A 22,200-nucleotide genomic window follows, 5' to 3' on the forward strand; every position below is an offset into this window, starting at 1 on the left:
AAGCAGGTCCCCCCGGGTTCTCCGATATCAGTGCAGGAGGACACGGAAGCCTGTGCTGAGCTATGCAAAGGGAGCTGCATAATAATAATAATAATAATAATAATAATAATAATAATAATAATAATTGTATCCCTACTATCTGGCTGGATTGCTCTAGCCACTCTGAGCTGCTTCCAGCATATACAAAAACATAATAGAACATTAAACATTAAAAATGTCCCTATACAGGGCTGCCTTCAGATGTCTTTTAAAGGTTGTATAGTTACTTATCTCCTTGACATCTGATGAGAGGGCATTCACAGGGCAGGTGCCACTAGTGAGAAGGCCCTCTGCCTGATTCCCTGCAACCTCCCTTCTCACAGTGAAGGAACCACCAGAAGGCTCTCAGAGCTGGACCTCAGCATCTAGGCTGAATGGCAGGGGTGGCTGGTGAATGTTTCCCCACTGAATTTTATAGACCAAGTTATCATAGGGGCCACAGCAGGGGAGGAGGGAACCTGCCCCAGTTCCAGACAGTGGGGTCAGCAAGGACAGGGGACTTTGCTCCCTCCTCAACAGCATCCCCAAGTCCACCCCTTTATTTTTCTCCCACAGAAGTGAATGGTAGTGGAGTGAGGGAAGTGCACCACTTGAAAACAACTCTTCAGCCTAACTGATGCCCCCCCAAAAAAAGAGATCCCATAGGAGGAGTACAATAAATCAGTCAATCTGAGACTTCTGTTCTTAGAGACACCTTGCAGCCCCTGCAGTTTATAGGCTCACCTTCCCATCCTATCGATGGCCAATCATAGATGCAAATGGCAATATGCTAACTTTTCTGTACATGTTGTGATGATGCCACTGCTTTCCCACACCCCACCACCCCTCCATCAGTTGCTCACAATCGCTCACAGAGAGAAGCCCTTTGCACCTCTCCTCACCTCAGCAGAGAAAGGAGGGTGACCAACCACTCCTCACATCTAATGAAATGTGGGCATGGCTGAGGGGTTGGAGAGGCAGAGCCAGTGGAAAGAGAAACTGAGCAGGAACAGAAATATATGGGAGGACCCAATGATGAGCCCACATTTCCCCTATTTTTTATGGCCTCAAAGGCCAGAAACAAACCTTTATGTGCAATGTAATGATAGGTAAAGGGACCCCTGACCATTAGGTCCAGTTGTGGCCGACTCTGGGGTTGCGGCGCTCATCTCGCTTTATTGGCCGAGGGAACCGATGTACAGCTTCCGGGTCATTGGCCAGCATGACTAAGCCACTTTTGGCAAACCAGAGCAGCGCACTGAAACGCCATTTACCTTCCCGCTGGAGCAGTACCTATTTATCTACTTGCACTTTGATGTGCTTTCGAACTGCTAGGTTGGCAGGGGCAGGGGCCGAGCAATGGGAGCTCACCACGTCGTAGGGATTCAAACCGCTGACCTTCTGATTGGCAAGTCCTAGGCTCTGTGGTTTAACCCACAGCGCCACCCACGTCCCAATGTAATGATAGGGGCATGTTTATTTATGTTAAGTGTTGTATCTTCAATTCTTCTAGTTTTGCCCTGCTCCTACTCCCAGGCTGTCTTCTTCTCTTTTTCCTGTTCTGACCCCACAGCCTGAGTGCGCTGGAGTCTTCTGACAGATCCTGCAGCTTATAGGCTCGCAGGGCAACAGATCAAATCATGCTCACATCTCTGCCTAAAAGAGATCTCAGGGAAGTATGGTGGGGATCCAGTTTTTGCCTTCTGCTGGAGTAACTGAACTGAACTCAAAGGGTATAGATCTGATGTGGAACGAGAACGAATAAAAGGAGAATGTGAACATCTTGGGTTATGCTTATGTTGCTGGGTGAACAACAGGACTTCCTGCCAGAAGATGGCGACAGCAACCAAATATTATGTGGCTTTATTCCTTAGCACTGGAACTCTACCAGCAGTGTGGGTCAAGTATTGTCACACTTACCAGGTAGATATGAGCATCAAAGGCTTGAATTCCTTTCTGTACTTTCTTTGCTTTTAGTTCAGACTAGGCTAGGCTTCAGGCTTGCAGGAACTATTTTGTTGCATTTTTTACTAGAACCTCCAAAGGCTCTTAACTAGAGCCAGTTGCAAAACAGTGGTGGGAGAAGGGGGGGGGGCAACATATCCAGAATTAAGGAGCAGAGCGTCTCTGAAGACATGCCCAGGGATTTGTTTTCAGTACTCACAGGCCTGTCACACCAAAACCCACTCCTGCTTATCCCCACCTCCCAGCTTTCCTTATCTCAGCAGCCTAATAAATCAATCCTTCTTGAACTACTGCAGGGATGGTGAACCTTCTGGAGGCTGTTGGACTCCATCTCCCATCTGCCGCAGCCAGCATGGTCAATGGTCAAGGATTATGGGGGTTGTAGTCCAGCAACATTCAAAGGTCCATGGGTTCCCCAACCCTCACCACCTGCAAATCACTTAGAGGTCTACCAGTAGTTCCCAATCTACCTTCTGCTCATCTCTGATTTAGAACACATGTTTTAGTAATTGTCTCTTTTCTGCCCAGGGAACCTTATTAATTTACTTTATGGAAGATTTTGATGCTTTCAGATAATAAAAAAGCCTTGCATTCTGCTTGCCAAGAGATATGGGCATGTAGGTCTGGAGATGCTTCAAAACCACTTGTGTGATGCTAGCTACACACACAAAGAGAAAGAGAAGTAGAAAGAAGAATGCTTGTATACAAATTTCAAAAAGTTAAATGATCTTGGGAAAAAGCAAACTGGAGAAATTCTCATGATGATCCTTTAGTTAGTCAAATGAATAGCCCCACACCAGCCCAAAGGCACAAGCTGGTAAGAAAACATTACAAATCAAATATAAATTATATAGTTGAAACTCATTTAAGCAGATAATGCTTCACAAAACCTTTTCAGAAACACACACTCACCACTGTATTCAGCTTCTCCAACACCCACACCCACACAACACTATTCACTTGGGTATCCAAAGCCAGACATATAGAAATTCTGGCATATCTCCAGGGGGTGGGGGGTGGGAGTTCTATAGAGAATGCTTTTCTGCGTGGTGAAGCTGTTCTCATTTGATGCAAGGACAGTAGCCTCAAGGGGGCACTCTCTTTCAAAGTTAGAAATCACAAGAGGCAGGTACGTTGGGCTAAGCTGTACAGTGCCTGGAATTGTTCCTGAAAGAATATGAGGAATAATGCAGACGCTGCAACATTGGGGTAACACGCTCCCAGCTGCACTTTGCTCCAGGGCTGGCCATCTGTCTTGCTGGCACAGCAGGCAGGAAGACCAAAAAATGCACATACAGACTTGCCTAATGTATCGTATCCTGCCCGGTGGGGACAAACACCTCCACATGCCTCTTATGTTTAGGGGCAGATCTTCATCTGGTGGCTGGTGCAATGGAAATATGTTTGCATTCACAGAGCAGACCTTTTGTGACACATACGTACATGCACTACACATCAGGTCACAATTCCCCAAGTGAAGTGAAGCCTCCGTGTGTGCTGCTGCTTTCTGTAACGCAGTTGTAAAAATGTACATTGGTGGAAAATGCAGTTTGCAGTGTCATCTGCATGTTTTTTGCCCTGACAAGAATTGAAAGAGAGAGAAATAGTCAAGAGAGTCTCAAATGTTTTTTCCCCCAATGTTTCACATTAAACTGTGCAGCCATGACAGGTGATGCCTACAGACTGAATGGGCTGAAGGGTTCCAGTTGTACAGACACAGGTAGCAACTCTGTACACCTGCATAAAGAGCAATCAACCAAGCAACTGAAGGGAAAAAAATCAAACCAAGTTAAAAGTAATGCAGACCAGCCTTACAGCTGAAATTAAGTAAAGGTAAATCGTACTCGTCAGAAGGGATAAATCTGTCCATTTCAGTTGTTTCCGTTTATCACTTTCAAATTAAATCCAGTTCTCCACATTTCTGCAGCAATTTGTGAATTAAAAACACAAAATCTTTGCAAAACTTAAATCGGCATTTTAGTGAATTTCTTCTAATAAACACATTTTTCTATGTAGTTTTGATTAACATACACTGTTTTGCAAGCAGCTATCCCTAATATAATGCATGGTTGTAAGTTATTTCCATGACGCGTTCATTTTTATGCCTATTTTCTTTGGAGAATTTCATCACAAAATTTAGTTAAGTGCAAACTTCAAAGGGTAGCTATGTTTTGGTTTGCGCATTGGTTCACAAAGTGTGAAATGGGTCATTTCTCTTTAAGATGCAAGCAAAATAGAGTTAGTTCCCCATCCCTATATGCTTGTGTAGTGAGATAAAACAGTTTTAGCAGCAATACCAATAGGTGTTTCCCCACTTCTGACCTCTACAAGTGCGCTGGCATCAAGAGCACACCAGTGTGCAGCAAGATGACTTCAAGTGTGCCATGAAAAAGGAAACCGTCAAGGTGGAAGCATCCACCACTTTATGTCTGTCACAGTGGGGAAACCCCTGGTAGTATTGATTCTTCTTTTTGCTCATATATGGGCAGTGACATCACATACCCTCCAACATGTCCAGGCTCAAAACCAGGCAATAATAATAATAATAATAATAATAATAATAATAATAATAATTTATTTGTACCCCGCCCATCTGGCTGGGTTTCCCCAGCCACCCTGGGCGGCTTCCATAGAAACCAAAAATACAGTAAAATATCACACGTTAAAAACTTCCCTGAACAGGGCTGCCTTAAGATGTCTTCTGAATGTCAGGTCGTTGTTTATCGCTTTGACATCTGCTGGGAGGGCGTTCCACAGGGCGGGCGCCACTACTGAGAAGGCCCTTTGCCTGGTTCCCTGTAGCTTTGCTTCTCGCAATGAGGGAACCGCCAGAAGGCCCTCGGCGCTGGACCTCAGCGTCTGGGCAGAATGATGGGGGTGGAGACACTCCTTCAGGCCATGTGTCTTCCAGGGTGATTTATGTGATCTGCACAGTGTCAGATTACCAAATAGGCCGAGTACGCACCGGCTTAAGGGCCCCATGCCTTTTAGGGGTCCTGCGACAACGGATCAAAATAATATTGTGTAATAAAATTGGTTTATTAGAATTGTCGATTGGGAAAATCAAGAATGTATTAGGAGATAATTTGTTGGGGGGGGGAGCCCTCGAGATTTCGACTGCCTGGGGGTCTCCACAGGGTTTAATCTGGCACTGGAGCTACCTTTTCGGGGTGAGGTTGTGGCATCCAAAATGGCCGCTGTGGTCTTGCATGGTAAAACAGGATGTCCTGGTTTTCCCGGGACAGTTGAGAGGCATGACATCATCTTAGGGAGGGAGTAACAGAGGATCAAAGTATTGCCACTGAAAAGTGTGGGGAATTCCAGACACACCCCATTGTCTGGAAAGCATGGGTCCCATCCTTGTGAACTCTGACTCAGAGGTGATATTAGCGCAGCAATCTTACAGTTGTGAGGAATATGCCAGCCCATTGTTCTGGGAGCTGGCTGTGGAAATATATGTATAATGTTTTGGAGTTCAGGAGTGAAGTGAGCCCATTTCAATGCCTCAAACCCTGTGGCCTGGATATTAAAGGTTTAGGAAACACTGCATCAAGGTGAGGGACCAGGACTAAAACATGGGACTCAAGCACAAACCTTGCACACCCTCTGATTCGACTGCTGCCCTTACCATTCCAGGTCTCCCTGACAGACAATAAAGAAGCTCTGCTTCCAACCCCCTTTCTTTGAAATCGCCTCCTTTTGTCCCTCTTATCTGTTGCTTCCACAGCTTCCCAGCCCTCTCATCAGAGAGCAAGGAGCCTCCTTCTCTGGGTTCCCACAGCTGTCAGTCTGATTCGTGAAGAAGCCTAATTTCTGGTAATCTGCCTTCCTTGATGGCCCTTCTGCTGTTGTGCTTCTTGATCTTCAACTCAAACTGCTGATAAAATACCCTGTAATTAAATTCCTGTTCCTCCTAATGGACTTGTCCTTTTTTGGATGGCACTGCATCTCATTTGAAGCATCTGCAGGTGGTTTCGGTTTGAGGGCGGAGGTGGGAGCTGCCTGCTGCAGGAATCAATTTGGCTTTCATTGACAAGCACTTTTGTCAGAAGGATACCTCGCTTCTTTATTTCACCTTTTGGAAGTGAGGAAAGTGACGCAATGTCATGGGGAGTTTCTCCCCGTGTGGAGTTTGATTAATGCCAACGCCAGAGAGCCTCGTCTATCTCCTGGCACAGAAACTCATCTCCCCATGCACAGCCTTTTGGGCTCAAAACTGCCTTCTTGTTGGAATGATAATAGCTGAATATAAACATACTAGCAGTAAAATCATCCTTTCTACCTACCAGAGCTGAATGTGATAAGACATCCCAGCCCAGCTGTCATTAAATGGGCAGCCTGTCCATTTTCATTCACTTGTACTGTACATGTTAAATGCTCTGCTCTGGGGAGAAGGATTGCTAAAGAGGTCTTTGTTCTCCTGTATTCTGAAGACTCTGAGCGACAGCCATATGTTTGAAAAAGGGAAATTGTACACCAACTGACCCAAATTCAGCACTGGGAAAAGTGAGAGTCTCTTAATTGTATACAATGCATTATGCCGGGGTGCGTTATAGTCTGCAAAATTTATTTTGCTGCTGCTGATCATGGGAGGTCTGTCAAAGGAATAAACTGAAGCTTTAGAGTTCTTCAGAACTCTTCAGGAGGCTAGATGGTAAACAAAAGGGGGAGGATGTGGTGCGGGGTGGGGGGAAGAGTGAATGACGTAATCTGAGGCTGCATCTGGTATGAGTGTTAAGGTCGAACATCAAATGCTGCCTTATACTGAGTCAGAGCATTGGGCCCTTGTTAATGGGCATCTAGGTCAGTCCTGCACTGACTTTCAGCATCCCTGCAGGGTTTTAGACAAGGACCTTTCCAGTCCTACCTGCAGATGTGACATTCAAATGAGACTATTTAGGTGCTATGCAGGTTTCTGGTTGCACTGAGATGAGAAGGAGAAACATACAATAGCATACTCTCCAACCGTCCCTATTTTTATTTTTATTTTTAACATATTTTTAGTAATGATTTCTTGGTTTACAAAAGTATGTGCAATGTCTCTTTTTTCAAGTTACATTTTCTACAGATCAGTTTCATTTCTTGAGACATTAGTGTTACCTTCATAGCTGTCAACTTACAGATTTGAAAATGAGGGACCAGCAGCCAAAATTAGGGACCTGCAGCTTCACCTGTTGCAGGCACTCCAGTCTTCCTGTCCTCCTGCAGTCTGGTCAAACTCATGCTGGTAGCTTTGAGAACACTGTCCAACCAACTTTGTAACCAGAGGTTCAACTGAATAGAATCTGAATCACATGCACCACAAGGTCTATGCAGCCTTAACTTAAGATGTCTCCCCGGCCTGGCTTTGCGCTGCAAAGTTTGCAGCAGCACGTGCAACAAAATGGCATCCAGCATTCAAAAAACCCCTCAGCTTGCATTAACTAGCCACACAGAAGGCATGCAAGCTCCACCCCCCAGTCGTTCTTAGACTTCTTATTGGGTGAGCAACACAGCCAAGCAACACAGTTGGAGCCTCCCTCCTCCCTGGCCGGCAGGGAGGGAGGGAGAGGAGCTGCTTCCTTTGAAATTTAAGGGACATCATTTAAGGGACATTTAAGGGACATCCATCAATAAGGGACAGCAGGGGGACATGGCGCTGGAATAAGGAACTGTCCCTTCAAATAAGGGACACTTGACAGCTATGGTTACCTTAGGAAGAAAGGGGGGGAGAGGTGGAGGGGGGCATGGTGAGTGGGGTCGGGGTAGGGTGGCAATGCTTCTGTTCTGCTTAATCTATGTGTGGGGTTTTGTGTCAGTGTCGCTTGTGCAGGTTCTCTTTACTATTTGCTTGTGTTCCTTTGGTGGTGAGAGAGGTTGGTGTTGGCCTAGGGTGTGGTTGGTTGTCTTTGATTGGCTGTAGTGAACTTTGTTTTCATGTGTGAGTGGAGTGGGTGGGTGTTTTTGTATCAGGTTAGCCATATTGATTCATATGCTGTTTGCGGATGCTTGTCGTTGTCTTGTTGGGCTGTGTATGTGATAAAGGGGAGGTGTCTTCTTCTATTTGTCCCCGTGTCAGTTTCAGTTTGTTGGTTAGTTTTTCTAATAAGGCTGTTTCCCATACTATTTGGTACCATTGGTCAACCGTCCCTATTTTACTGGGACATTCCCAGAATTACAGAAGCCACCCTGGCTTCTGATTTGATCCCAGAATGTCTTTGGAATGAGCCGGTGACCACAGCTGATGCTGTCCTCTCAGGCGAGTCAGATGATTTGGGTGAGAGTGCGGCGCCAAAAGACACACATCTCCTGGTGTCACACGAGTAAACTGACTCACACAACAGCATGGTAACAAAAAATGTGTGTCTTTTGATGCCACGCTCTCGTGTCCCGATTTTCACCAGGGGAATGTTGCAGCTGATTCCATGTTGTCAGTTTTTGTATTTCCGCAGATGGGGAATAAGTCACTATATATTTCTCCTTCCCCCACAGGGTAGTGGAGAGTGTAAAGCACTATGATAGTGTCTCTGCTAAATTTTTATCTGAAAATAGGTAGTTTGCAATACACTTTGTTTCTCTCCAAACTGGGGTGTTTCCATGAAACTGAATCTGAAAGTGTGAAGTCAGAAGGGACTGCTGAGCTAATGGGTTCTTCAGCACTCAAATGGTACCACTCAGTGCCAATTGGTTTCCAGAACTCTTACTTAAAAATACTCCCTCTTGCCTGGAGGCTAACTTCCTTTGGCAGAGGAAGTTTGGCCTGATTGCTTCCTGGGGGAGAAGAACAGGAGTGTTTCTAGAACCACAGTCCCGACTAGCGTGAGTGATGATTATACACTCAAACGTGGCCAGATTTGGCTATAGACATAAATACATATTTAAAACCAGAATCTTACAGCAGTGAATCTAATTGTCCGTAGACTCGTATATGTGTGCCTAATTAGCATCACATAAATAAATCAACAGTGGATAATTATACAGTGAATCAGCATTTATTTTAGCAAGCACTGCAGCTAACGGCAAAGTTGTGCCTCCGCTGTTGTGAGTTCCTGTTGTGTTATATAAGAAAGGCTCTGAACACAAGCACCTGCTGCCCCCAAAGGATGGCAAAGCCTTGGAGGAAGGCAGAGGAGAGGCCCTTGCCAGGAGCTGCAGCCAATCATCTGCAGCAGAAGCAGCCAAACAGGTTTCCCTCAGCTGCATGACGAGGTTTCCATGCTGCCTTTTGAATTGCAAGGCTTGGGTGGATGGTTTGACACAGTGGCAGCAGCAGCATCGTCTGCTCACTCGCCCACTGCATCCAGTTGGAGGAGGATGACCTGTGGGTCAGTTGGTCTGCTGTGTAGTGGCGGCAGGCTTTAAGCTTTCTGGCCAGGTGTCTTCTGTTGTGCACACACACAAATTTGCACAATGGCGCTTCCAAGCTGTCCTAGCCGTCCACCTGAATAGAAGAGGACGAGGGAGGCAAAGCTGCATTTATTTGACCTGTACCAGAAACAGGGATGATCCCCAAACCAGCTAGGGAGACAACTTACCGTAGCTTTTAGCATCTCCATGTGTGGTTGAACATGGCTGTTGTCTAACCAGCATCTGTTCAGGGCTGCCCCAAGTAGCCCTGTAACTTACTGTAACAACAATAGGCGAGTTCCGTTGCCTATTTTTGTGGGGGAAAGGCACCGACTATGGCAATCTGCAAAGAGTCGAAGGAGGAGGATCACTCTCATCCCCCACTGTCTTCCACATGTGAAGAACACTCATTGCTATTCCTATGGCACCCTGCCTCTAAGAATGCTTCCACTTCTTTGTCACCCAGCACTGATTTAATAGCCATAAATTCTTCAGGATTTTCTTACCTGAAGGCCCCTGTTGAACATCAATCTCGGGGAATTCCACAATATGGTCCCCAGCCGTGGCCCATTGAGATGGACTGACCTCAGGCTCATCTGCCCGTGACAAAATAAGAGAGCGCAGTGCAGAATGAGCACTTTACGGGCAGATGGATAGCAGGTGACAAAACTTAATGGTGCTTGCTGTTGGGATAAGGATTAACTCCTCATTCCTGATGATGTGCAATTGTGGCTTGCTGCCATCTCAAGGCCTCCCGTCACCAAATGACCTCCCTAATGTGCAGGTGCCAGGCTGAAATGCCACCTCTATTGTCGGGTCATGCAAGAAGCCCAGGTCTTAAGAAATCCAAGAAAACAATGATATATTGTTGTTGTTAGAAGCGCAAAGGGAATAACAGAATGGTGGAATCTGTGGAAAGGATTTTCCCTCTCTGCGGAAATGGTATGTGGGTTTACGCCCCAGTAATTCTGCCCCCAACAAACAGATATGCCAGGGGTCAGCAAACATTTTCAGCTGGGGGCCAGTCCACTGTCCTTCAGACCTTGTGGGAGGGCCGGACTATATTTTGAAGAAAAAAAATGAACGAATTCCTATGCCCCACAAATAACCCAGAGATGCATTTTAAATAAAAGGACACATTCTACTCATGTGAAAACACACTGATTCCCGGACTGTCCATGGGCTGGATTTAGAAGGCAAGTGGGCCGGATCCAGCCCCCAGGCCTTAGTTTGCCTACCCATGAGATATGCTGTGCTGAAAATACTCCAGATTCAGGGGGGTGAGGAGAGAGCAATATTGAGCTCCTTACTGAGTAGGAAAGGAGTAGGACTTAGTTTCTTGTTGAGCGATGCAGCAACAGACTGGTTTCCGGTACTCCTGTTTGCTGTTCCCCCACCATGGATCCACAGGTTGGTTGCACCAGATGTCACAAAGAGATTGATGCTACCCTGCATGAACCTGCCTGAACTCTGTGCTCTGCTCTGGAGGATCAGCTCTCAGGTCCATCAATATGAGAACTTAGACTGACAGGTATTAGGAACAGGGCCTTTTCAGTGGTGACCCCATACTTATGGAATATGATCCCCTATGAAGTACATATGGCCCCTTCATTGCTGGTATCAAAAGAACAACCCTCAAAGCATTTTTAGTTCAATCTGCTTTTTAGTAATAATTTTAATTCCCATGCCTTGTTGGTGTTTTTTCTGCCAGTTTCAAAGGGGTGCAATTGGAGATTATAAATGGCTGATTTATATGCTTTGCGACTGATATTGTACACCATCTTGTGAGGACACTTGTCATATAAATCTTTTACTGATTAAAATAATAATAATTTTATTATTTTACTATTGATGGGGGTCATCACGAGAGGTTTGACTATATGTATGGTTGCTTTTTCTGCATGTTCCCAGTATTAACGCAGCAGATTTCTGCATCCCCCTCAGAGTTCTGCATTAAATATACATTCCCTCCAAATAAGAACAAGTGGGGCTTTCTCCTTCTGCTTTCTGTTTTAAATATGCCGTGCTGTAATACTGTAATCGTGCTTCTAATGATGTTCCCTGGGCTATGGACATAGAATGTTTCTTTGTTGATGCTCTTGGATTTCTTAGCAACTGGGGTGCGGGGGAGGACTCTGCAGCAATTCTGGCCCTATCTAGGGGTAGATTCCAGAAAGTGGTGCAGATCCTCCCCTTGGCCTTCTGCTTGTGGAGTGTCACAGGATTCAATCGGGTCTTGACACTGCTGGGGGAAGTCATCCAGAGGTGCTGTTGTGCTGGTGACAGCCAACTCTCTCCCTCTCTCTGCCACCCATTTCCCACCAAGGCAGTGAATGTTCTGAACTGGGGCATGGAGACATTTATTCTGATTTGCTTGCACAAAACTTGCACAGTGGTTAGAATATGTCCGATCTTTATTGAGCATTTGTTTGTATTGATTCATGGGTTGATTATATAACAAGGATCATTCATCCTGATAGGCTTTGTTTACACATGTTCCTCTTCATCATTTATTCCTCCCACACTTTTCAGTGAACTCCCCAGTCACTTTCCAAACTGCAAAAAGGTTATTTAAAAAACACACACGAAGCGGATTTGTTGCACTAGGGCTACAGAGTGCTTTAATCTGCTTGAATTGCACAAACCTAATGTTCTGTTAGGGACGTGGGTGGCACTGTGTATTAAACCACAGAGCCTAGGACTTGCAGATCAGAAGTTTGGCGGTTCAAATCCCAGTGATGGGGTGAGCTCCCGTTGCTCGGTCCCAGCTCCTGCCAACCTACCAGTTCAAAAGCATGTCAAAGTGCAAGTAGATAAATAGGTACCGCTCCAGCAGGAAGGTGAACAGTGTTTCCGTGTGCTGCTCTGGTTCACCAGAAGTGGCTTAGTTATGCTGGCCACATGACCCGGAAGCTGTACACCGGCTCCCTCAGCCAGTAAAGCGAGATGAGCGCCACAACCCCAGAGTCGGCCACGACTGGAGCTAATGGTCAGGCATCCCTTTACCTTTGCCTAATGTTCTGGTAAGCAACTGAATCCCTCCTGCAAAATAGTGACAATCAGGAGGCACCCAATGATGATAAGAGTGATCAAAACAATGCTTAATCAAGACATAGGGAGGTCCTGTTGCTTGAAGGTATCTCTGATCTAGAGATAGGTATATAACTGGTGGTAGACCGGGTGGCTTAGGCTTTTTCTTGGAGAGGAATGGCCCAGCCAAGTGATGCCTCACTTGTACTACTATAAAGAGCTGCACACGACTGCTTTCAAAAAGTGCTTATAAACCACAGCTGCTTCAGAATGCAGCTCTTAGGATTTTGAGTGGAGCAGTCCACGGAGGCCTGTAATGCCATATTTACAGCAGTTTCACTGACTTACAGCTATTTTCTGATCCCAACTGAAAGGTCACGTACAGCCTTAAGTCTACTGGGTCCAGGATATATTTTTAGGGCCACCTGATATTGTATAAGCTTACTTTGAAGTCCTCCTCTGCATGCTCCTGATCATTTGAAATACTGTGTGTGTGTGTGTGTGTGTGTGTGTGTGTGTAATAGGAAACGCACATGCATGCAGTGCTTTTTTCTAAAAAATTGTTTAGGGGTATTCTCATTCCACCTGAGACTCAGGAAACACTGTGACAGGAAATGAGGTCGCCCTAGAGGGTAGCAATGGAACTGACAATTCACCGTGCTACAGAAGAAACGATTTTTTTTTAATAAAAAAAGTTTCTTCTTCAGTTAGATTCACAAAATATTTAGGGGTATGCGTCCCCCTGCGTCCCCCCAGAAAAAAAGATTGTAGATAGATAGAGTGTGTGTGTTTTTTTATTGAAAGTTTTCAGCATACAATAAAAAAAACTAATTTTAATGAAAAAGAAAGAAAGAAAACAGAGAAAACAGAAGGAAAAAGAAAGAGAGAGAAATAAAATACAGAACCCTCTTAACTGTTATCTTACAAAAAAGGGGGGTGGACCCTCCCAGCTCTCAGCTGGAAACTTCCATTTCTTCTTCCAGCCTCCCACCCTGGGAGTTCTTCCCTTGCCTGCCTCCATCAGTCCTCCATCACCTTCCTGTGGGTATCCTCATCAACCAGAATAGGACCTTCTCAGTGATGATTCCAAAGTTATAGAACTCCCTTCCTAGGCCAAGTTGGGGTATTCTGAATTTTTATGACAACTGTATGCTACCCCCCCCCCTGTTTCTGCTATTTGATGTTTCTTTTGGGTTTTATTGCATTTCCTCTTCTGCACTGTGTTACCCTCACTCTGAATGGGTGTCCAGGGTTCGGGGAGATGGGGAAAGCACCAAAGGATGCTGGGAAGGAATGCTGGTGCTTTCCTGCCTATTGTGCTATGATAATTGGATGGTCTTGGTTGGGAAGCCCGACATATTGCTTCCCCACCTCCTGGTAGATTCTGCCCCTGCACACTTTGGCACCTCGGGGTGGTGGGAAATCACACCAAAAAGGATGGATGCTTTTTAGATCAGGTGAAAGGGTTTACACACAGTCACAAACACTTGTGGTTTCTGCTCAGATGTACATGAAATGCTTTGTCCTTGAGATGACTGCTGTATTGCAACACTCTTCATGCTTCAGGGGTCATTAATAGCACCATGGCAGCACTTGGTGACAAAACAGAGCATTAACCTGATTAGCTCATATTTGAGCACATCCTTTGCAAACAGCCTGGTCTTCGTCTTCCTTAGGATGAGACAAATGTCTCCAGTTTTGTGGAATGAGACTATATATGGGTTTTTCCACAAGCACACCTGGGGGGTAGGCTGGGAGACTTCATGTCAGGGACATGAACTGGAAAAGAACCTACTTCACAATGTGGTTTGGAGGGATTTCCAACCATGGCAGCTTGCATCCAAATATGCAGGGACCAAGGATACAGATAATGGGTTGTGGGTGTGAGATCATGTGGGTCTTTGATAGTTTAATTTGTTCCCAGGTTATTTCTCAGCTAGAAATCAATGTAGTCATCCAGTGGCTTGGGATATTTGAGAGAAAAATGAGTTCTGGAGTCATCATTACTGTGGGATGAAGGAGTCATGGCAAAACAACACTAAGTACATTTGTAACTTGACAAGGTTTGAAATGCTTAGGAGGGGCACAGTTGCACTGGGCTTCAAGTTTCACAAGCAGCTGCTGAAGTGAAATGGGCATAGGAGATTCCATGGCAACAAATGGGACCCATGTAGTATCGCTATTGCCCTAGTCCAAAGGAGAGGAAACGCCATCCTTTGGGCAAACCTTGCTCTGCCAGGAGTTCCAACCTGGAAGGCCATTTTTCACCTGTCAATCATCTAACAATCTGTTGAGCAGAGGAGTAAATCCTGCTCATTTGGGTAGGGTTCAATGCAAAACTGTTCCCAATCAGGGGACTTGGGCACTTTAGAGCACCAAGTCACTTGTTGGCCACCAACTTGGATGGCTTTCAAAGAGGACAAATTCATGGAGGATAAAGCTATCCCTGTCTGCTAGCCATGGGGTGACTCTGTCTTGCATCCCCTGTTGGAGGCAGTGTCTTTCTGCATGTCAGTTGTTGGGAATGACAAGTGGAGAGAGTGCTGCTGTGCTCAGGCCCTTCCTTCAGGCTTCCCACAGGTTGTTCATTGTGAGAAGGGATGCTGAAGTAATTGGGCCTTTGGCCTGATCCAGCAGGACTCTTCTGCTCAAGCAAAAGCTTATTGGCAAAATGGAACGATCCTTCTCCTGACTCTGAGAACTACTGTCACGTTACCACTTTCTAACAGCAAAGACAATGCCAATTTCTTAAACTCATCTCTGGAGCAAAGAGGCACTTGCAGGAGTAGCCCAATGCTGTGGCGGTTCATTTACTCCTCTGCTGCTTGCAGTGGGATGAAAATGGAGCCCTGCTTAAACTTCATTGATGGTAGGTGGCAGAAATTCTTCAGGAGAAGCCAGGAGGTGACAGCTGCACTGTATGTGGCACTGCCGTGTTTCCCTACAGGATGCCATTTTGTGAGTTCCAGCTGCAGCCTTGGAATGGCTCCTCCTAGTGGTGGTGAGGGCAAGTGGGGTGTATTTGTGGTCCACACACCATCCAATTCCCCTGTTGCCGACACTCTGCCTGCGTTGCTATCTCTCGCAGAGGGAACCTCCCCCCCTGCTGTCTGTGCCTCGACAATAGTGTCAGCAGGCTCAAAGTAAATAGTTATTTTATAATCTTATGTTTCTATCAGTCAACTAATGGGCTCTCTCAAACACCAGGGCTGCAGGAGTTCTGTGCCATTAAGCTGTATAATGCCATATTTCTCAGCTGACAGTCCTGTGCTCTCATCAGCATTGCTTACAGTGGCAGAATCATAATCAAAGCAGGTGGAAAGAAAAGAGGAACAGCAGACTCCTTTACAGAGCAGCATGATGTGAAGGGCGGGCTGGATGCCTTGGGGAAGGAGCTTGGGGGCAACTGCTGGACCAGCAGCTTAAATCCCAGTAGTATTTCAGAGGGAGAATTCAGGCAACGCAGCATATTTGGCTCCCAGATGCTCAATCCCCACAGCATCTCTCTGCAGCCTGCTTGACCTTCCTTGCAATGCAAGATGTCAGCCTCAGATGCTTTGCCTTTAGGAGTCACTACATGCCAGGGTGGACCTGCCCTAAAAGCTGGCTTGAATGCAGACAGACTCCATGGAAAGGGAGTCTACAAATCTTCTTCTTCTTCTTCTTCTTCTTCTTCTTCTTCTTCTTCTCACTCGTAGCCGAGTAAGATTGTCTTCCATAAACACGGTTTTAACAATGAGTCCTTAAGTGACTGTGGAGGCCAACTCTGGATCCACACGTCCTTCCACAGTGGGGACATTGGTTTCCTGGCAGGAGTTGATAACGGAGTGGATTTGCCAAGCGTGCCTTCCTCTTAGCATGTTTCTCCCTTGCTTCCTGAGTTCAAGTGTCTTCAAAGCCCATGACACCTTTGGTAAAGGCTGTTCTCCAATTGGAGCGCTCACAGGCAAGTGTTTCCCAGTTGTCAGTGCTTATACTACATTATTTTAGATTTGCCTTGAGACAGTCTTTAAACCTCTTTTGTTGACCACCAGCATTACGCTTTCCATTTTTAAGTTCGGAATAGAGTAGTTGCTTTGGAAGACGATCATCAGGCATCCGCACAACATGACTAGTCCAATGAAGTTGATGTTGAAGAATCATTGCTTCAACATTGGTGATCTTTGTTTCTTCCAGTACACTGTCTTCCCAAGTGATGTGTAAATTTTTTTGGAGACACCATTGATGGAATCTTTCGAGGAGCTGGAGCTGGCGTTTATAAGTGGTCCATGTTTCACAAGCATACAGTAAGGCTGGTAGTACAATAGCTTTGTAAACAAGCATTTTGGTTTCCCTGCGGATGTCCTAGTCCTCAAACACTCTGCACTTCAATCAGGAGAAAGCTGCAGTCACAGAGCTCAGGTGTTGCTGGATTTTGGCATCAATGTTGGCTCTTGTGGAAAGATAACCAGGTAGGAGAAGTGCTTGACATTTTCCAACATTACATCATTGAGTTGGATTTGTGGCACTGCAGAGGGGTTATTTTGTACTTGGTTTCATTTGGGAGTTCCAACAGTATCTGAATGGCCACTGATTCCCCATTCCAGCTTTAGGGAAGCAATAAGGGGAGCTTTTTGCTGAACCACGGGAGTGGAGTGAGAGTGGCACTGGGAAAAACTATGAGAGGGAAAACCAGAGCAGCGTAGAGTGGGGACAGAGATTCTTTATATCAATGACTGTAGCTTCTATGCAGCAGCAGCAGACTTCTCCTTCAAGGGTATGGCTAACTAGGGGGAAAATATCAGTTTGTAATTTATGATTATCATATGCAATTTGTGCAATCAGGAGCTGATACTGGAAGGAAAGAGATGAACTGCAAAAGAGGGTCAAGCAAATCAGAGCTCTGAGCGGCCAATAGCAGCAGGCTTATTTTGGGTGATGGTGCTTCAAAGGCATCAGTGTCAGCCAATCAAGATAACATGCAGGAAGAAGTGGTGGTGAATGAGTCATATGCTGCTTCCTTGGTCTCTTGATGGGTCCCAAAAGTGGTGCATGCTGCAATTTCTGGCTACCACCACTGAGTAAAAGGCATCTAATTTGACATCTTCACAGCTGCCTTGCAGACGTGCTTGTAGACCAGTGGCTCCAGCTACATAGTTGGTGCAATTGTGAGGCTCGGGTCTTTGGCAGTGCTGTTGCAGGCTTGTCCTTCTTTCAGAGCCATGCCAATCCCTTCAGCTGTACCATAATTAAATGCAATGGCAAGAACGGGAGCCCCAAACAATACAGAGAAGGGATGCCATGTGCAGCCACACAAAACCATTAAGCATGAATCAAGCAGAGAGCTTTGTGTTTTTGCTTAGTGGTGCAAGGTGTTGGGATGCATCTTCAAAAGCAGGATCCCATCATCCCCAAAGCAGAAGAAGAGACGGCTGCCTGGAAAGGGAAAGGCCGGTCATGCTATTTGCTGCTGCTCCACACATCCCCTCTTTGCTGTGCTCGTGGCTTTCCAGCTCATCCGTCATACAGCAACGACAGTCAGCGTGTGACTAATTTACCCGTAGCTGACTTTAATAAATCATCAGGAAAGCACCGGCTCGGGCACAAATGAAAAATTACTTAATTTTAATTAAGACTGCACAATTAATTTGCAGGACTCCTGCCAGGAGCTGGGGGGTCACTCCGTTCCTGAGCCAGTGCAGTTGGCTTGCGCTGCAGATGGTAATAGAAATCCAGGCTGTTGGGCTGAAATCTGTGTGGGATGAGATGAGGGCAGGAAGCCTGCAGGGCTGGCAGGCACCTGCCTGTTTGGAAACAAGCAAAGCCTTCAGACAGCATTAAGAGGAATGCAAGGCAGGAATAGATACAGTGGTACCTCAGGTTACAGGCGCTTCAGGTTACAGGCGCTTCAGGTTACAGGCGCTTCAGGTTACAAACTCCGCTAACCCAGAAATAGTACCTCAGGTTAAGAACTTTACCTCAGGATGAGAATAGAAATTGTGTTCTGGCGGTGCAGTGGGAGGCCCCATTAGCTAAAGTGGTACCTCAGGTTAAGAACAGTTTCAGGTTAAGAACGGACCTCCAGAACAAATTAAGTTCTTAACCAGAGGTACCACTGTACGTAGGTTAGATACATGAGGTTGGATCCCATGAGCTGCTTTGGATTTGAGCATTTCTAGAAGGGTTTCCTGGCTCTTTTCTGTAAACAGCAGAGCTCCCCATGCACCCATCCCATATACCACAGCACAAATTCCTTCTGAAAGTCACCTCGGCCTCAAAAGCAGTTTGCCACCTATACCAGGAGAAGTTCCTGTTCAAGAGACACAACAGGCAATGCCCCTTTGCATATGGGTCAGGCCAATGACCCATTTGGCCCAGCACCCTGTTCGCACAGTGCCCCCCCCCCAGATACCTGTGGGAAACCCTCAAGCAGAACCTAAGCCCCAAAGCACTCCCCGCCCCCATGGTTTCCAGAAGCACTGGAGAGATGCATGGTTCTGATCATAGCTAATATTGACACTGAAGGTATTCCTGCACACAGACCAAACATAGGAAGAGCCCTGCTGGGTCATATTAAAGGCCCATCTAGTCCAGCTTCAAATTTCCCACCGTGGCCAAATAGATGCCTATGGGGAGCTCACAAGCAGGGCATGAGGACAATGGCTCTCTCCCACTGTTGTTCCCCAAAGACTGGCATTCAGATCCATACCTCCTTTGGTGCAGGGAGCAGCCATGATGACTAGCAATCATTCACAACCTTGTCCTCCATGAACTTGTGTACTCCCCTTCCTCTATTATTATTATTTTTTAAAATCTGAATAGCACTATAAACATATTTTTATATATAAATAAATAAGCTCTGTACTGTATACACAAGGACTATGCAATGGTGGTGACATGAGGGGCAGGGGACAGGTGACAATGAGCATTCACCGAAGAGTCGCTACCTTCTCTCTTGTGTTACCGGCACACCAATTTGCTCCCGCTGTGAGCTCTGACAATGTGATTACTCTCCTGGGTTCCAAGACTATCTTAAGGCACAGTTGAAAACAGATCAGACATCAAGGTTGCAATTGTAATGGCGACTGTCATATAAAATGATTAGATGAAGTACGGATAGAACTGTTGGGAGATGCAAGCTGATGATCAGAAGTGCAGTTCTGTTCTGAGCCGGTGTGTTTTGGCGGCCAGATGCCATGGGTCAGCACCGGGGGGATGGGGGTGGGATGCTGCTATTGCCCGTGCTTCTTTGTGGCTTTTAACTGGGCTTGATTGATAGGGCAGGATGCAGAGGCAGATGGACGAGTGTATGAAGCAGCCTGGCCATTCCTGTGTTTTTAACCTGAACCTACTAATATATAACCAATTCTACTGGAATCAATAAGGCCATCAAAGAGTAAATGGATTGAGGATTGTGGAGCGTTTCATCTTATGCAGAAGAGGAAAATAATGCGGGAAAGGAAAGGGAAGCTCTTTCCAAACATATGGTTGCTTTTCCCCCCCTTTCGTGTTACCAGCAGTTTGATGGATGCTGCTACACTGTGAAATAGCCTGTAATTACTCAGTGGGACAGTGAGGATTCATCAAGCAGTGATCAATATTCACAGCATCCAATCAGGTGAAAGTCTTCAGTCCTGGTCTTCGGGCATAAAGAAGCTCTAAGCTGATGGATAGATGCTGTTTACGTGACAAGTCACATTACAGGATTCTCACAGTAATGCAACACACACACACACACACACCCCTTCAGCTATTTATTGTATACATGGGGGGGGTGAGAGCAAAATGTGGGAGAGGGAGGAAAGTGGGTGGAAAAGATTGGGGGGAGTTGCCTGCCCACCATTGGCTGTGACCTCATACACCACCAGCAAGTGACCTCCAACAGATTACTCTGAGGGAATGTGACTCTTGAAAGGGAAAAGGAAGGTTCTGCACCTGTGTTCCATTGGATCATTCACACAGGGCATTAAAGGGAAGCAACACCATCCCTCCCTTCCACGACAATGTCATTTTGTGTACCTTTTTGTTGTTGTTGTTGTTGTTTTTTTTAAAAAAATCAATGCTGAGTGTTAGTCAAGTGCTGGGGGGCCACCATCTAGCTCTTGAGTGGAGCTGATCCCAACACAATTAGGAGTTCCCTCTAAGGCTCATCTGCCGCCGTGGCATCATTCTGCATCAGCGGCAAGGATTGTACCACGCCTCTCCAGTGCAATGGTGGAGAGGTGTGGTATAGTCCTTGCCACTGATGCAGAATGAATGCACATCTCTCCTGATTATTTAGGGGAGAAGGAGACTATCAATTTCACTTCAGGGTTCCCAATAGTGAAACCAGCAAGCATCAATTTCCTTTCCTTTTACATCTTTTAATCTTATTTTGTTGATCATTTTAATATACAGAAAAAGACAGAAAGGGTAAAATTGTGAAAAACAAATAAGCTGATGTCCAGCTTAAAAAAAACAGATTGCAGATTTCCATATCATAATCCAGCAGAGTCAATTAAAATCATAAAGGTCCAAATAATATAAACAGATCTGCAGTCTTGAACCTTCTTACTTCAGTACCTCATAAAAGCACCCAATTTTGCTACCATTTTTTTTATCTTGTTATCTGCCTTCTCAGACTCCTACCATAACATCCTTTTTCAGGGGAGCAAAAAGAGAGCTGTGAACTATTTGCCCAAGGGAGAGAATACACCTGGAGTATGCTTTCCATGGGCATGTGACAAAGATTTGACCTTAAGTATGCATGTTTGGAAGTAAACTATGTTGATGCCAGTGGAACTTATTTTTGAGTAAACATGGTTGAGATCAATATTCAAGCCCATCATTTTCAGAAGAGGTAATTGTATTTGCAGTGGTTCACTGAGAGGCAATCTCTTTCTGCAAATTTAGCTCCAACTCCCTGGTGAAATCCTTGCAAGTAGTCATCGGGGTTTGCTTGGAGATGATAGTTGCTGTGAGTGCAAGAGGGCATCATGTTTCCATGCCACCAAGCTGTGATCAGAAAACATAGCCTTTTTGACTGGTCAGAAGGGGATGGAGAGGAGGTGGCAGTCAATGGGAATTAATCTGGATTATTATTTTTAAAAGAGGAAGTACCATCTCACTGCAAGCAAGGCGACAAGATGAAGTCAACAAATGCCTGTGTCTGGTAGATACCCGACCCCCTCCCTTCTCCTTTTCTGACCCCAGGAGTACATTTGCTTAGTAACCTGCATTCCACTCTCTTTCAAAATTCTACTGAGGGAAGGTTTTACTTCTTCAATTTTGTTCCATTAGAAGTAATGAAAAGGATCTGTCAGCATGAACATCTGGAATTTCTATTGGGGAAAACTAACTTTCAGCCGAGGAGCTGACTCCTGCTGCAAGACAACAAGCCCCTGGATACATCAGCAACAGGCAGGAGGTCTTTTAATGCTTGCCTTGCCCTCAAGCGGCTCTTGCAGCTTTCAAGTGTTCCACCAGGAGGACCACTGTCTCTGGCGAAATCTGACTAAATGGGTGCATTGATTTAATGCTAAGCAGATGCTGTCAAGTAATTAAGACTCTCCACTTGGAGGAGTTGCATTGGGAAAGGATGAGAAGACACACACACAGCCCAAAGATGACTAGGCTTCTTTTATCATTGTTTAAGATGGTATGGGTGGATGGATGGATGGATGGATGGGTAGATAATAAACGAATGAATGAAATAATGAATGAATGAATGAATGGAGGTATTTTGCTGTGGTGTGCCTGGAAAATGGAAGTCGCTAAGCAGGCACATGACAAATGGAGAGAGAGAAAGAGAATCTGAGACAGATAGCAAAGAGAGATCTCTGATGTGGCCTGCTCTGGCCTTAGGGGCCTTTTCAGATGATGAACGAAATGGCCTTTTTTGTT

The 22,200-nt window shown here is 45.6% G+C and overlaps 2 long non-coding RNA genes across 2 annotated transcripts; one reads left to right on the forward strand and one right to left on the reverse strand.

The window, feature by feature from the left end:
* Positions 1 to 8,935: 8,935 nt before the first annotated feature.
* LOC309535318 lies at positions 8,936 to 10,765 on the reverse strand. Its single transcript, XR_014221179.1, has 2 exons — positions 10,620 to 10,765; positions 8,936 to 9,403 (listed from the first exon to the last, which is right to left on the reverse strand). It is a non-coding gene; the product is annotated as an uncharacterized lncRNA (long non-coding RNA).
* Positions 10,766 to 11,460: 695 nt separating this feature from the next.
* LOC309535317 lies at positions 11,461 to 21,833 on the forward strand. The gene is made up of 3 exons (XR_014221178.1): positions 11,461 to 11,574; positions 13,323 to 13,380; positions 21,598 to 21,833. It is a non-coding gene; the product is annotated as an uncharacterized lncRNA (long non-coding RNA).
* Positions 21,834 to 22,200: the final 367 nt, after the last annotated feature.

Source organism: Podarcis vaucheri, assembly GCF_965113315.1.
Source record: "Podarcis vaucheri genome assembly, chromosome: 6".
NCBI lineage: Eukaryota > Metazoa > Chordata > Lepidosauria > Squamata > Lacertidae > Podarcis > Podarcis vaucheri.